A 15,157-nucleotide genomic window follows, 5' to 3' on the forward strand; every position below is an offset into this window, starting at 1 on the left:
TGAGGGCATCACATCATGTTTGAGACAGGCAGATCTCCAGAATTATAAGATCATAAACTTGCTTTTTAAAAAGCCACTCCATCTGAGGTAATTTGCTATAGCAGCAAGAGACAATTAACTCTTAAAATACAGAGATTGGTTCAGATACAGGCCCATGAGGTAAACCCAGTCCTATCAGAGTCAGTGAGATTCAGTTCCGGGACTTTGGGTGGGAAACTCTTCTCTTTTTCCATGGACTTGCTTAAGAGGACCAGATGGAAGCTGGGAGGTGCTGGCAGCCATCTTGTCACCATGAAGGGGGAAAAAAAAATCTGTCCAAGAACAGAGCCAATACAAAGAGAGAAGAAGTACAAAGCAGAAGTAGGGAGATAAGACTAAGTCTTAAAAAAAAAAAAAAAGACTAAGTCTTGAGCCCCTGGATCCAACATGACACCCTGGACTTTCACCTACATCAGCCACTACATTCCCATCTTTGTAAAGCCAGTTCAAATTAGATTTCTGCCACTCGCAGTCATAAGCACCCTGATATGGTTTGTCTCAAGTCATTGTGACATTGGAGTAAGTTGTCAAGACAATTGGTACAGGGGTGGGGGTCAGGGAGTAGCAGCTGGTGATAGATATGGCTACTGGTGGTTGTCTCAAGAAAGAGTAGCATGTATATATAATGAATAATCCTCAAGGACCTACTATATAGCACAGGGAACTCTGCTCAGTGTTATGTGGCAGTCTGAATGAGAGGGGACTTTAGGGGAGAATGAGTACATGTATATGTATGGCTGAGTCCCTTTGCTGTCCATCTGAAACTATCACAGCATTGTTAATTGGCTATACCCCAATACAAAATAAAAAAATTTTAAACTTAAAAAAAAGAACGTAGAAGAACATCATGTTAGTTGACTGGTTGGGGACAAGAAGAACTATCAAAATAAATATTTAAAGCTTTTCTAGAACTCCTGAGGTTCCATACTTCCCACAGGCAAAAGACATGAGTGCCTACTCAAAATCCAGACACTACACAGGATGGGGTGGGGGAACTATATGAACCATGAAGCAGCATGATATATAACCGTAAAATGCAAAGCCAACCCAGAGCTTCGTGGTTGCCTGGCACAAGCGTCAAGTTGTAGAGGGACTATTGCCTGATGGAAGGGTACAGAGACTCCACCTTCTCCAGCATCTTCTCGGCAGAAGTAGATTTAGTCTGGGAGTGTCTGCTCAACATTTCAGTTCCTATTTTCCTTCAGCAATGCCTCCAACTCATGCCTTTCCCACCCTCTCCTAGAGCCCCTACTCAGACCACTCACATACACACACCCACTCTCATCTTATCTCCAGTACCTTACCTAAATGTGGGAATTTCAGGCATCCCAGCAGATTAATGGGAGAAAGACTTTTGAGCAAGTTAAGTCAACATGCCACAAACACACCTGCTCCTTTTACTTACCTTGAAGTAGCCTTGACTTTTATCAGAGGAATTTCTCACAAACTGTATCCTTCTAAAGCTCAGATAGGGGCAAGTTTCCGTGTCCAGCAAAGGCAACCAACCACTGCATTTGGGAAACTTGATTCCAGCAGCTGTCAGAATGCCTCGATCTGTTTGCAGAATAAAAACACTCACAAAACAGTCACGAATCCTGCCCAAAGCCACTTCAAAGCCCAAATGTTGCCCCTTCTAGAAAGTTCTGATTTGCTTGTTTAAAGGGAGTACCTTCCAACTCTTTTAGAGCTGCTGAAATACTTAGACCTGCAGTTAAGAAAACTTGCAGCACTGTGGGCTTGGGGTTGAACGAAACTGAATTGAAATCCTGACTCCTCCTAACCTTGCCTAGCTGTGTGACCTCGGCCAGTTCACTCCATCTCTCTGAGTCTCAGCTTCCATATCTTTGAAATGGGAATAGGAGTAGTAGCTACTTAGTGGATTCAGTGAGACTATAGGTGAAGTATTGAATAATAGGCTTGAGCAAAATAAATAAGCATTTAATACATGCTATCCAGCCATGGAGTAGTTATAATGGTTACAGTTGTGTGCAGAATTTTCTTTCCTGAGCCATTATAAGTCCTTTGAGGGTGGATTTTTCATTATCTAGTTATACAATAGTATGCATAACAAACATCCCCCACACTGTAACACTCATTGGCCAAGCAGCTCTGCAATCTTATTGGGCTCACTCATCTATCTGGGGGTCATCTGATTGCTGGGGAGCCAGCTTGACTTTGACTGAGACAACAAAAATGACTCAGCTCTGTTCTCATAATCCTTAACACCAGCAGACCAGCCCCAGCAGGTCCTTCCCACAGCGGTAGACAGGATACCAGAGAGAGAAAACCCAACACACTGAGCCTTCTCAAGCCTCTGTTGATGCCATGTCTGTGAGCATCTCATTGGTCAAAGCAACTCCCTTGGCCAAACCCCAGGACTGGGGAGGAGGACACAGCAAGATCACAGGGTCAAGGGCGTGAAATTGGGCCCATCTGCAACCAACAGCAGACAAGAACTTAAACCCTCTAACATGCTTAAAATGGTAGGTAAAACTGACCCTGAGAAATCAGCAAATGTTGGCTGAGTTGATCACAAACTTGGGCTCCAAACCCAAGTTACCAATATTGCCAAGCATCAGAATCGGCAATTAAAAGTACAGGAATTTAGAATACAGGATTCCTAGTGGCTCAGAGGGTAAAGAGTCTGCCTGCAGTGCAGAAACCTGGGTTCAATCCCTGGGTCGGGAAGATCTCCTGGAGAAGGAAATGGCAACCCACTCCAGTACTCTTGCCTGGAAAATCCCATGGACAGAGAAGCCTGGTAGGCTACAGTCCATGGGGTCGCAAAGAGTCGGACACAACTGTGCGATTTCACTTTCTTTCTTTTTTTATAGAGTATAGGTGAGTCACTGTTACTGAGGTTTGGATTTTTTTTCCTCCCACAAACAGCTGACTTTATTTCCTTCCATGGGAATCTTTAAACTTTTGTTCCCAGGGTGAGAGGGAAAAAAAGACACATTCCAGTTGCCTAAATTCCCTGATTTGTCACACACTTTTCTTCTCATCTAGGTCTCCCGCACACCTGGGGAATGGTCCAGACTCTCAAGAGAAGTAAGGAGATCAAGGGTGAGAGGGATGTGAAAACAAATGGGGGGAAGAAGAAATTTTGGTGGGGGAGAGGGGGTCGCCTGATTCTGGAACTTTCCAAAGTTAGAATAAAGAAGGGACTCTACAGAACCCCTCAGGTTATGGCATGGATGCATTTTCTTCTGAAAGACATTTCACAATCATATTTTTAATGAGCTCCATATTTTCTCCTATAAAAATGATTTCCTTCTAAAAGACTAGAGAAAGCCGCCTCAGCAGGACACCAGTTTAACAAAAGAGTTATGAATTGAGTCTTGAAGTCGTAAGCCAAGTTCAGAAATCCAGAGAGGCCAGGATTTGAGCTGATAGTTTCTCAGAGCCAGGGAGCCCTGAGTGGCAGCAAACTCTCCCATAGGAAAGGGGTGATGGATTAGGGGAGGAAAAAGAAATAGTTTGCCTTAAAAAAAAAAAAAAACCTTTAGGATTAAACTCTTAGTCTCCAGAGAGGTCCACAGGCATTACAATGCAACTGCATTTAAAAGGGTCCTGAGTGTGTTTCTTTATTCATTCAACAACCACTCATGAAGAACCTGTCAGGAGCCAGACACTATTCTATTAGGTACTAATATTAGGACTTGAATGAGATGGATGCTTCCATGGTGCCTGCAGGCTATTGGTGAGAAAGACAATAACCAAGACATAAGAGACAATTAATCCATATGATGTGGGGTTGGGATAAGTGCCATGAAGAAAAAGGCATAGCCGAAAGAGTAAGAGTGACAAAGAGCATAGGGAGTGGGCCCTGATTCTTTTATTCTTTTTTATTAAAAAAAATTTAAGTATAGCTGATTTACAATATTGTGTTAATTTCTGCTGTACAGCAAAGTGACTCAGTGATACATACATATATTCTTTTCCATTATGGTTTATCAGAGGGGCCCCTGTTTCGAGCAGAGTAGAAAGGGAGGTTGTTCTGAGGATGGGACTTTTGAGCAGAGACCCAGAGCTAAAGGAGAAAGCCAGGCCATGCAGAGACACGGGAGAACATTACAGACACACGGAACGGCAGGGCAGGAAGGAACATGGCTCTTTCTGGGAAAAGCAGCAAGACCAGTCTGTTAGTTGCTTCCCATAGCATCATCTGATCTACCTTCTGATCCCAGGTTGACGGTGGTCAACCTCCCTGCCTTCTCAGGCTGGGTGGGGGTCTCCCTTTCCTGCTGCTCCTGGGGAGACCTCAGGTTTGTCCCTCTTAGTGTTTTTCAGAGCTGTGACCACATGCCTGTTTCTGTGACGATCTGGTGAGTGATTGTTGCCCCCGCGACATTACTAGAAGACATGGACCACATGTCCTTATTTGCTGCTGGGGCTTCAAAGCCTACTCCAGGGCCTTCTGACAGTTAGTGGCATCTTCGCAAATGCATTCAGCTCCTTCTGTGCATTCTCTCCTTTAATCCTAACAACAACTCTTCCAAGTGGATACTGCTGTTCCCCATTTCAAAGATGAGGAAACTGAAGACAGAATGGGGAAGTGACTTGCCAAGGCTCTCATGGTAGCAGGGGAGAGGGGGCATCAGGATTTTAATCCAGGTCTGTTTGACTTTAAAACCCAAACATTGCAGTCCCACCCTCTGGTTGGGTGCTAAGCTCAGGGATGGGCACGGGACCCCAAGCAGAGACAGTGATAAGCTGGGCAACACTGCTGGGGCTTCTGGAGAAGAGAAGCCACCTCCATGGAAGACAGGATGGGGCCATGAAGAGAAGCAGGTCCACGGTGACTTCTGAGGCCCTGGGTTAGCCTGACCTGAATCAGACCTGCCCCTGGACGGCCAAGACTTCCTGTTCTGAGGCAGCGTGTCTGCGTCTTCACTCGCAATATCAATGTTTACTAATTGGTGAAACATTGCAGCAACAGTCATCACCATCCCTACTGGAGTTATTATTCTATAGAAGAAATAAGATACAAATACATACTTATTTTACCAGAGCTGGTCACACATCGAGTTTTCTAGCAAGGCTGCTTCCCTCCCATGCAGTCTAACCTCAGCAGCTCAAATTTCCCCATGGCAGACCAGCTGTCCCCACTCCCTGCTGTGGCCACCACAGACTTAGAAGGAATGAGATCTCTGGAGAGTCTGATGGTAAGAAAATCCTGAGCCCTGTCTGCCTTTTCCTCAATACCATGAATAAATGATTAATTTGTGTCAAACGCTGAAGTCAGGTACAGTCATGTGATCGCCGTTAAGCCCACAAGAGATGAATCCATCAATCACCTGGCAACTCAGGACCATTGTGCTCGGGCCCAGGGGCAGGCAGGAGTGTGACACAGTCTCTGCACTTTAAAAGCCAGTGATTTGCCAGGGAGATGAAGGAAAAGACGGGGAATTGTTTGAGCACAATGCAAGACAGATGCAATCAGGGCTGAGTGGTGTCCTATGGTCTGCACGGGGGATGGGCATTCAGAGGAGGCAAAACCAGTTCTCGGGGCTGTCACACAAACTCTTCCACCACGGTTCTCCCCTATCATACCTACCCTACCGTTATTCACTTCCGCTCTTCCTTTTTCCCTGTAACTTTTTTTCCTCATAATTTTTATTCTAGAAAGAGATGGCATTAGCTACATGGACACCAGTCTCATGAGCCATCAAGAGAAAAAGAACTATAAAATTAAACCTAACGAAAGCACAAAACAGCATCATCCAACATCTAACCAGACCTCCTGGTCTTGTGCCAAAGACCCTCAGCTCTTTGGCTGGCCCTCTCTTTCAGAAAAAAAAAAAAACAAACAACAACAACAGGAAGTGAGAGAGTGCTAGGGAGGTGCTCAAGCTATGCTGTTGGTAGCGAGAGATTGACTGTCCTGGAGGCAATCAGGATTGACATAGAACTCGGGCGTGTCCTTATCGTGAGGTGATCGGTGTTTCTGTTGTGTTCCTCGCACCGTCTGCACTGCCTGGGACACCTGCAGGGAAAGGGTGTCAGCACCCCAGCTCTAGTGAAGATGCCACTCCAAGTGCTGGTGCTGAGCCCCTGACCTGTGTCATCCTTGAAAAAACTGAGATAAGAATGACCCCTAAGTGGTTCACATAATGATCAGGAGGACTTTATGTGAGGTGACTTATGTGCAACGATAACACAGCACAACTCGACAACTCTAAGCTGCTTTATTTTTGCTGAGATGATGGTGGTGGTGGTAACACTGGGACCCACAGCCTGCCTGCCAGGACAAGTGGCTCAAAGTTGATTTATCCACCATTCATTCTCTGCAGACACTGTCCCTTTCCCCCTAGAGTTTAGACTTCAGTGGGGCAGGCAGTACCGGTCCCACAAAAGCAAAATGACAACTTTGATGACAGCAGCCCGAGGTGCTGGAACAGAGTAAGCCAACCTGGTCTGGGGAATCAGAGCTGATCTCCTGGGAAAGCACCAGTGCTGGTGAGGGGAAAACAGGTGAGAGGGAACAGCCCTGCCATGCAAATGAGCAGGTCCAGGCAGCCAATGGGAGAGCAGCTCCAAACACCTGGCTGAGACAGATGGCTCTGGGAATTTCCACCTAGAGTCTCTCTGGGCAAAGGCCACGCTGGCTTCACCAGGAGCCGATTGATCCTGGATGAGGGTGTAGCTGGGAGGCCTGCAATGTGTCCATTCCAAAGGGCTGCCTGGGTGTTGTCTGGCTGCTGCCGGGGTGAAGTCCTGCCACCAGCCTCCATTCCCATCACCCAGCGAACCTTGCCTCCTCACAAGAGCTCCTCGCCGACCACCTAACAATGGAACCTGAGCCAAGCACACCCAGATACCAGTGCAAAGTAACGCAGGAATCACTCCTTTTGCAAAGTACAGGAATTATTTATAAAGTTGGAAATTTTGATGTATCTTGTCTGCTTACAGGAGACCTAGGAACACCTCCAGGAGAACTAGGGACATCCCCAGGAGATCTAAGGGTACTTCCAGAGACCTACGGGCACCTCCAGAGACCTAGGGGCACCTCCAGAAACTTAGGGGCACCTCCAGAGACCTAAGGGCACTTTCAGAAACCTAGGGGCACCTCCAGAGACATAGGGCACTTCCAGAGACCTATGGGCACCTTTAGAAGACCTAGGGACACCTCCAAGAGACCTAGGGGCACTTCCAAAAACCTAAGGGCACCTCCAAAGACTTAGGGACACCCCTAAGAGACCTAGGGGCACCTCAAGGAGACCTAGGGGTACCTCAAGAGACGTAGGGGCACCTCCAGAGACCTAAGGGCACCTCCAGAGACATAGAGGCACCTCCAGAGACCTAAAGTCACCTCCAGAGCCTAGGGGCACCTCCAAAGACCTAAGGACACCTCCAAGAGACATAGGGACACCTCAAGGAGACCTAGGGTCACCTCTAGGAGACCTAGGGACACCTCCAGAGACATACGGCATCTCCAGAGACGGGGCACTTCTAGAGATCTAGGAGCACCCCTAGACCTAGGGACACCTCCAGGAGATCTAGGGGCACTTCCAAAGACCTAGGGGCACCTCCAAGAGACCTAAGGACACCTCCAGAGACCTAGAGGCACCTCCAGAAACAGGGGTATCTCCAGAGATATAGGGGTACCTCAGAGACAGTCTGGAGAAGGAAATGGCAACCCACTCCAGTGTTCTTGCCTGGAGAATCCCAGGGATGGGGGAGCCTGGTGGGCTGCCGTCTATGGGGTCGCACAGAGTCAGAAACGACTGAAGCAACTTAGCAGCAGCAGCAGCAGCAGCAGCAGAGACAGTCTGGAGACAACTCCAGAAGACAGGCAATTTCAAAACCAAGAATTCTACTTTGCTCCCAAAATGCAACTCCAGAGCAACCTTCAACCACAGTGATGCTGAGTTTTATGCAAGCAGGAGAGGGGATACAGTTTACCCTCTGCATGGTCAGACACAAAACCCAGGAGGTGGGTTTCTATGCCCTGGAGAAGGAAATGGCAACCCACTCCAGTACTCTTGCCAGAAAATCCCATGCATGAAGGAGCCTGGTAGGCTACAGTCCATGGGTTTCTATGAAGTTGAGTATGAACCATAACTTATTAGGATTAAAAGCTATTGCTTAGAGTCTCTGCTATGTGCCAGTCACTACACTAAGCTCTTCCCATATCTCATCTCACTTAATCTTGACATCAGTCATGGGATAGGTATCCTTATGATGCTCTTCTCACCATCCAGAAAACTGGAGTACAGAAAGATCAAGTAACTGGCATTAGGTCAGAAAGCTAAAAAAGGAAAAAAAAAATAGAGGCACCGGGGCCAGAGTTCAAGTCTGCTGCTGCTGCTAAGTCACTTCAGTCGTGTCCAACTCTGTGTGACCCCATAGACGGCAGCCCACCAGGCTCCCCCATCCCTGGGATTATCCAGGCAAGAACACTGGAGTGGGTTGCCATTTCTTTCTCCAATGCATGAAAGTGAAGTCGTTCAGTCGTGTCCAACTCTTTACGACCCCATGGACTGCAGCCTACCAGGCTCCTCCGTCCATGGGATTTTCCAGACAAGAGTACTGGAGTAGGTTGCCATTGCCTTCTCCGAGAGTTCAAGTCTATCTGACACCAAATCCAGACTTTTCTTGACATCCTCATGCTCCCTTCTTGGTAGTATCGCTCTTGCCCGGCATGTCACCCCTGATGGAATGGAAGCTCCTTGGGATGAAGACCATGCCATCATCACCTTCATGGTTGCAGCATCTCACAATACCTGGTAGGTGTTGGCATCCAGCAAAGCTCATCAGGTGTGTTTGTAGAACTGAGCTGACATCAGTTCAGTTCAGTTGCTCAGTCGTGTCTGACTCTTTGCGACCCCATGAATCGCAGCACGCCAGGCCTCCCTGTCCATCACCAACTCCCAGAGTTCACTCAGACTCATGTCCATCAAGTCAGTGATGCCATCCAACCATCTCATCCTCTGTCGTTGTCCCCTTCTCCTTCTGCCCTCAATCCCTCCCAGCATCAGAGTCTTTTCCAATGAGTCAACTCTTCGCATGAGGTGGCCCAAGTACTGGAGTTTCAGCTTCAGCATCATTCCCTCCAAAGAAATCCCAGGGCTGATCTCCTTCAGAATGGACTGGTTGGATCTCCTTGCAGTCCAAGGGACTCTCAAGAGTCTTCTCCAACACCACAGTTCAAAAGCATCAATTCTTCGGCACTCAGCCTTCTTCACAGTCCAACTCTCACATCCATACATGACCACAGGAAAAACCATAGCCTTGACTAGACGGACCTTTGTTGGCAAAGTAATGTCTCTGCTTTTGAATATGCTATCTAGGTTGGTCATAATTTTCCTTCCAAGGAGTAAGAGTCTTTTAATCTCATGGCTTCAGTCACCATCTGCAGTGATTTTGGAGCCCAGAAAAATAAAGTCTGACACTGTTTCCACTGTTTCCCCATCTATTTGCCGTGAAGTGATGGGACCGGATGCCATGATCTTCGTTTTCTGAATGTTGAGCTTTAAGCCAACTTTTTCACTCTCCACTTTCACTTTCATCAAGAGGCTTTTTAGTTCCTCTTCACTTTCTGCCATAAGGGTGGTGTCATCTGCATATCTGAGGTTACTGATATTTCCCCAGCAATCTTAATTCCAGCTTGTGCTTCTTCCAGTCCAGCATTTCTCATGATGTACTCTGCATAGAAGTTAAATAAGCAGGGTGACAATATACAGCCTTGACATACTCCTTTTCCTATTTGGAACCAGTCTGTTGTTCCATGTCCAGTTCTAACTGTTACTTCCTGACCTGCATACAGATTTCTCAAGAGGCAGGTCAGGTGGTCTGGTATTCCCATCTCTTTCAGAATTTTCCAGTTTCTTGTGATCCACACAGTCAAAGGCTTTGGCATAGTCAATAAAGCAGAAATACATGTTTTTCTGGAACTCTCTTGCTTTTTCCTTGATCCAGCAGATGTTGGCAATTTGATCTCTTGTTCTTCTGCCTTTTCTAAAACCAGCTTGAACATCTGGAAGTTCACAGTTCGCGTATTGCTGAAGCCTAACTTGGAGAATTTTGAGCATTACTTTACTAGCATGTGAGATGAGTGCAATTGTGAGGTAGTTTGAGCATTCTTTGGCATTGCCTTTCTTTGGGATTGGAATGAAAACTGACCTTTTCCAGTCCTGTGGCCACTGCTGAGTTTTCCAAATTTGCTGGCATATTGAGTGCAGCACTTTCACAGCATCATCTTTCAGGATTTGAAATAGCTCAACTGGAATTCCATCACCTCCACTAGCTTTGTTCGTAGTGATGCTTTCTAAGGCCCACTTGACTTCACATTCCAGGATGTCTGGCTCTAGGTGAGTGATCACACCATCGTGATTATCTGGGTTGTGAAGATCTTTTTTGTACAGTTCTTCTGTGTATTCTTGCCACCTCTTCTTAATATCTTCTGCTTCTGTTAGGTCCATACCATTTCTGTCCTTTATCGAGCCCATCTTTGCATGAAGTGTTCCCTTGGTATCTCTAATTTTCTTGAAGAGATCTCTAGTCTTTCCCATTCTGTTGTTTTCCTCTATTTCTTTGCATTGATCGCTGAAGAAGGCTTTCTTATCTCTCCTTGCTATTCTTTGGAACTCTGCATTCAGATGCTTATATCTTTCCTTTTCTCCTTTGCTTTTTACTTCTCTTCTTTTCACAGCTATTTGTAAGGCCTCCCCAGACAGCCATTTTGCTTTTTTGCATTTCTTTTCCATGGGGATGGTCTTGATCCCTGTCTCCTGTACAATGTCACGAACCTCATTCCATAGTTCATCAGGCACTCTATCTATCAGATCTAGGCCCTTAAATCTATTTCTCACTTCCACTGTTTAATCATAAGGGATTTGATTTAGGTCATACCTGAATGGTCTAGTGGTTTTCCCTACTTTCTTCAATTTAAGTCTGAATCTGGTAATCAGGAGTTCATGATCTGAGACACAGTTAGCTCCTGGTCTTGTTTTTGTTGACTGTATAGAGCTTCTCCATCTTTGGCTGCAAAGAATATAATCAATCTGATTTCTGTGTTGACCATCTGGTGATGTCCGTGTGTAGAGTCTTCTCTTGTGTTGTTGGAACAGGGTGTTTGCTATGACCAGTGCATTTTCTTGGCAAAACTCTATTAGCCTTTGCCCTGTTTCATTTCGTTTTCCAAGGCCAAATTGCCTGTTACTCCAGGTGTTTCTTGACTTCCTACTTTTGCATTCCAGTCCCCTCTAATGAAAAGGACATCTTTTTTGGGTGTTAGTTCTAAAAGGTCTTGTAGGTCTTCATAGAACCATTCAACTTCAGCTTCTTCAGTGTTACTGGTTGGGGCATAGACTTGGATTAGTGTGATATTGAATGGTTTGCCTTGGAAATGAACAGAGATCATTCTGTCGTTTTTGAGATTGCATCCAAGTACTGCATTTCGGACTCTTTTGTTGACCATGATGGCCACTCCACTTCTTCTGAGTGATTCCTGCCCACAGTAGTAGATATAATGGTCATCTGAGTTAAATTCACCCATTCCAGTCCGTTTTAGTTCGCTGATTCCTAGGATGTCGATATTTACTCTTGCCATCTCTTGTTTGACCACTTCCAATTTGCCTTGATTCATGGACCTGACATTCCAGGTTCCTTTGAAATATTGCTCTTTACAACATCAGACCTTGCTTCTATCACCAGTCACATCCACAGCTGGGTATTGTTTTTGCTTTGGCTCCATCCCTTCATTCTTTCTGGAGTTATTTCTCCACTGATCTCCAGTAGCATATTGGGCACCTACTGACCTGGGGAGTTCCTCTTTCAGTATCCTATCATTTTGCCTTTTCATACTGTTCATGGGGTTCTCAAGGCAAGAATACTGAAGTGGTTTGCCATTCCCTTCTCCAGAAACCCAAGTAAGATGGTTGGTGTTGCAAGAGGACATCAAAGGGCAGACACACTGAAACCATACTCACGGAAAACTAGTCAATCTAATAACACTAGGACCACAGCCTTGTCTAACTCTAAGAAACTAAGCCATGCCCATGGGGCAACCGAAGACGGGCGGGTCATGGTGGAGAGATCTGACAGACTGTGGTCCACTGGAGCTGACATCACAAACTTGCAAATGAGGAGTGGTTGGTGTCAACCAAGTGGTTGGTGCTCTAATGTTTGGGGTTTATGTTAGAGATAAACTGACCCAGCTCTTCTCTGGAGGAGAAGGCGGGAGTTCCCTGGCCTTGGGCACCTGTGTGCCTGTTTCAACCCACAGCTGACTCAAGTGGACACTGTCTTGGGAGCAGAGGCTGGGAACATGCAAAATGGGATCTGTAGGACCCCATGACAATGCCAGAAGACATTAAGAGGTTTGTTTCAGCCACCACCCACTTCTCAATTTCCCAGGTCCAGTTGCTCAGAAGCAAAGCAGACCTGCAAAGACCAGCAAGGGTGGAATCAAGCCTCTGCAAAGGACACTTGACATTGGACTTAGGGCCACCCTAATCCAGAATGATCTCGTCTCTTAATTATAAATGCGAAGATACATTTTCCAAAGGAGGTCACTCTCACAGTTTCCATGAGGACATGTCTTTTGTGGAGGATCACCATTGAACTCCTTACATTTTGGCCTCTGCCTCCCAAAAGCCACATCCATCCGATGTGCAAAGTGCATTCTCCACAATCCCAATTCCCCCCAAATCTCAAATCATTACATTATCAACTCAAAAGTCTCAAATCTTGTCATCTAAACCAGCAACAGATGAGACATTGCTTATGATCCATCCCTCGGTAAAATTATTTTCCACCTGTTTATCTGTGCACTAGGAAACAAGTTATCTGCTCCCAGAATGCAATAGTGGGACAAGTATGTGCTTTGCTGTGCTAAGTCGCTTCAGTTGTGTCTAACTCTTTGTGATTCCCATGGACTATAGCCCACCAGGTGCCTCTGTCCAGGGATTCTCCAGGCAAGAATAATGGAGTGGGTTGCCATTTCCTCCTCCGTCCAGAATACAATAGTGGGACAGGTATGTGATAGTCACTACCATTCTGAAAGGGAGGAACAAGTGGGAAGTAAAGGGATCACTGGCCCCAAGCAAGTTAGACATCCAGCAGGGCACCTTCCATTAGGTTTCCAGTGAGTGTGCTCAAGCGCTCAGTCCTGCCCAACTCTTTTCTACCCCGGGGACAATAGCCCACAGGGCCCTTTGTCCTTGGACTCTTCCAGGTAAGGTTTCCAGGCCTGAGAATAATCCTCTGTGGTTCTTGGCCCCACCCACTGTACCCGTGGGCTCTGCCCCTAGGCCCTCTGCTGCTGCTAAGTCGCTTCAGTCGTGTCTGACCCTGTGAGACCCCATAGATGGCAGCCCACCAGGCTCCCCCATCCCTGGGATTCTCTAAGCAAGAATACTGGAGTGGGTTGCCATTTCCTTCTCTAATGCATGAAAGTGAAAAGTCAGAGTGAAGTCGCTCAGTCGTGTCCAACTCTTAGCTACCCCATGGACTGCAGACTACCAGGCTCCTCCGTCCATGGGATTTTCCATGCAAGAACACTGGAGTGGGGTGCCATGCTGCTGCTGCTGCTGCTAAGTCTCTTCTGTCGTGTCCGACTCTGTGTGACCCCATAGATGGCAGCCCACCAGGCTCCCCCATCCCTGGGATTCTCCAGGCAAGAATACTGGAGTGGATTGCCATTTCCTTCTCCAATGAATGTAAGTGAAAAGCCAGTAAAGACTGCATTGTGGATTTCAAGGACAGAAGCATGAAGCCCAGTCAGGAGGCTTGCACAGACCAAACAGGAGATGCTGGTGCTTTAATCTTGGATCATGGTGGTAGGAGTAGGGAATCATGGTCAGATCAGATTCAGAAAATATTCTGGGTGCAGAGCCAACTGGATTTTGTGATATTGAACTTGGGAAGCAAGAAAAGAGTGATAGAAAGAACTCAAAACGCCCTCGAGGATTTTGGCCTGAAACTTAGAAAGGCAGACGGAGGCAGGCGTGTTTTGGAATGTGTGGAATTCTGTCTGAGTAAAGAGGATTTTTCACACCCTTTCAGAAACTGAAACTAGGAGGTGGCCAGCCCCTACACCCCAAGGTTAGAAGGTCACCCCGCAAAGGCCTTTCCCTTAGCGCTCAATTAGTTTTATTCCAACCCTCATCCCCACTTCAGATTCAAAGCAGCTTTCCCACAGAAGAGTTTTGGGGTGTGAGAAAGAGAAAAGCGTTATCTTGGAGGCCAGTTCCACAACCCAGAGTGCTGGAACACCTCTCTCCAATTCTGGGGCCTCCTACCCATCCCCCTCACACCCACTGCTGGGGACACTGTACTTGGCTGTACCACCCCAGCCCACGTCTGTCAGCCCAGCAAACAGACCCCAAGAACAGGTTAAGTGAAGGGTCTTGTGACCCACTCATTCTCACCAAGCCACGCCCCCTCTCAACACCACAGTCATTTGCATCTCATAATAATCTTGGTATCTTACCATCCCTGCTCTCAACTGCTTGAAGACAAAAGGAAGTGACAAATGAAAACCCTTTGGGAAAACAGATTGACAAGGAAAAGAACAAACAGCATGAAGCAGCACACACTGAAGCCATCAAGGCTGGCTTTAGCTGTCTGCCCTGCACGCAGACTTTAAGAACAGCCAAGAGATGCTAGGATCTACAGTGTTTTAATTATTGCTTTCAATTTTTTCCCCAAATATTTATTAATTAACGAATGTCTGATCATAGAAGTGATCTTGGGGCCTTCCTACAGCTGAAACTTAATAGTGTGAAAGTCGCTCAGTCATGTCCAGCTCTTTGTGACCATGGACTGTAGCCAGACAGGCTCCTCTGTCCATGGAATTCTCTAGGCCAGAATACTAGAGTGGGTAGCTGTTCCCTTCTCCAGGGGATCTTCCTGATCCAGGGATCGAACCCAGCTCTCCCGCATTGCAGGTGGTTTCTTTACCATTTGAGCCACCAGGGAAGCCCTAACCTTAATAAGATAAGCTTAAAATAATGCTTACTACCTGCTGGGTGCCCCATATTAACTTACAATATGTATAATACACAGCAGCAAGGAAGGTCATTTTATTTCTGTTTAACAGATGAAGAAACTGAGGCTCAGAAAGGCTCAGAGACTCAACCACAGTCTGGAGGTTGAATTTGGGAGTTGT

Source organism: Bos javanicus, chromosome 13 (assembly GCF_032452875.1).
Source record: "Bos javanicus breed banteng chromosome 13, ARS-OSU_banteng_1.0, whole genome shotgun sequence".
Taxonomy (NCBI): Eukaryota; Metazoa; Chordata; class Mammalia; order Artiodactyla; family Bovidae; genus Bos; species Bos javanicus.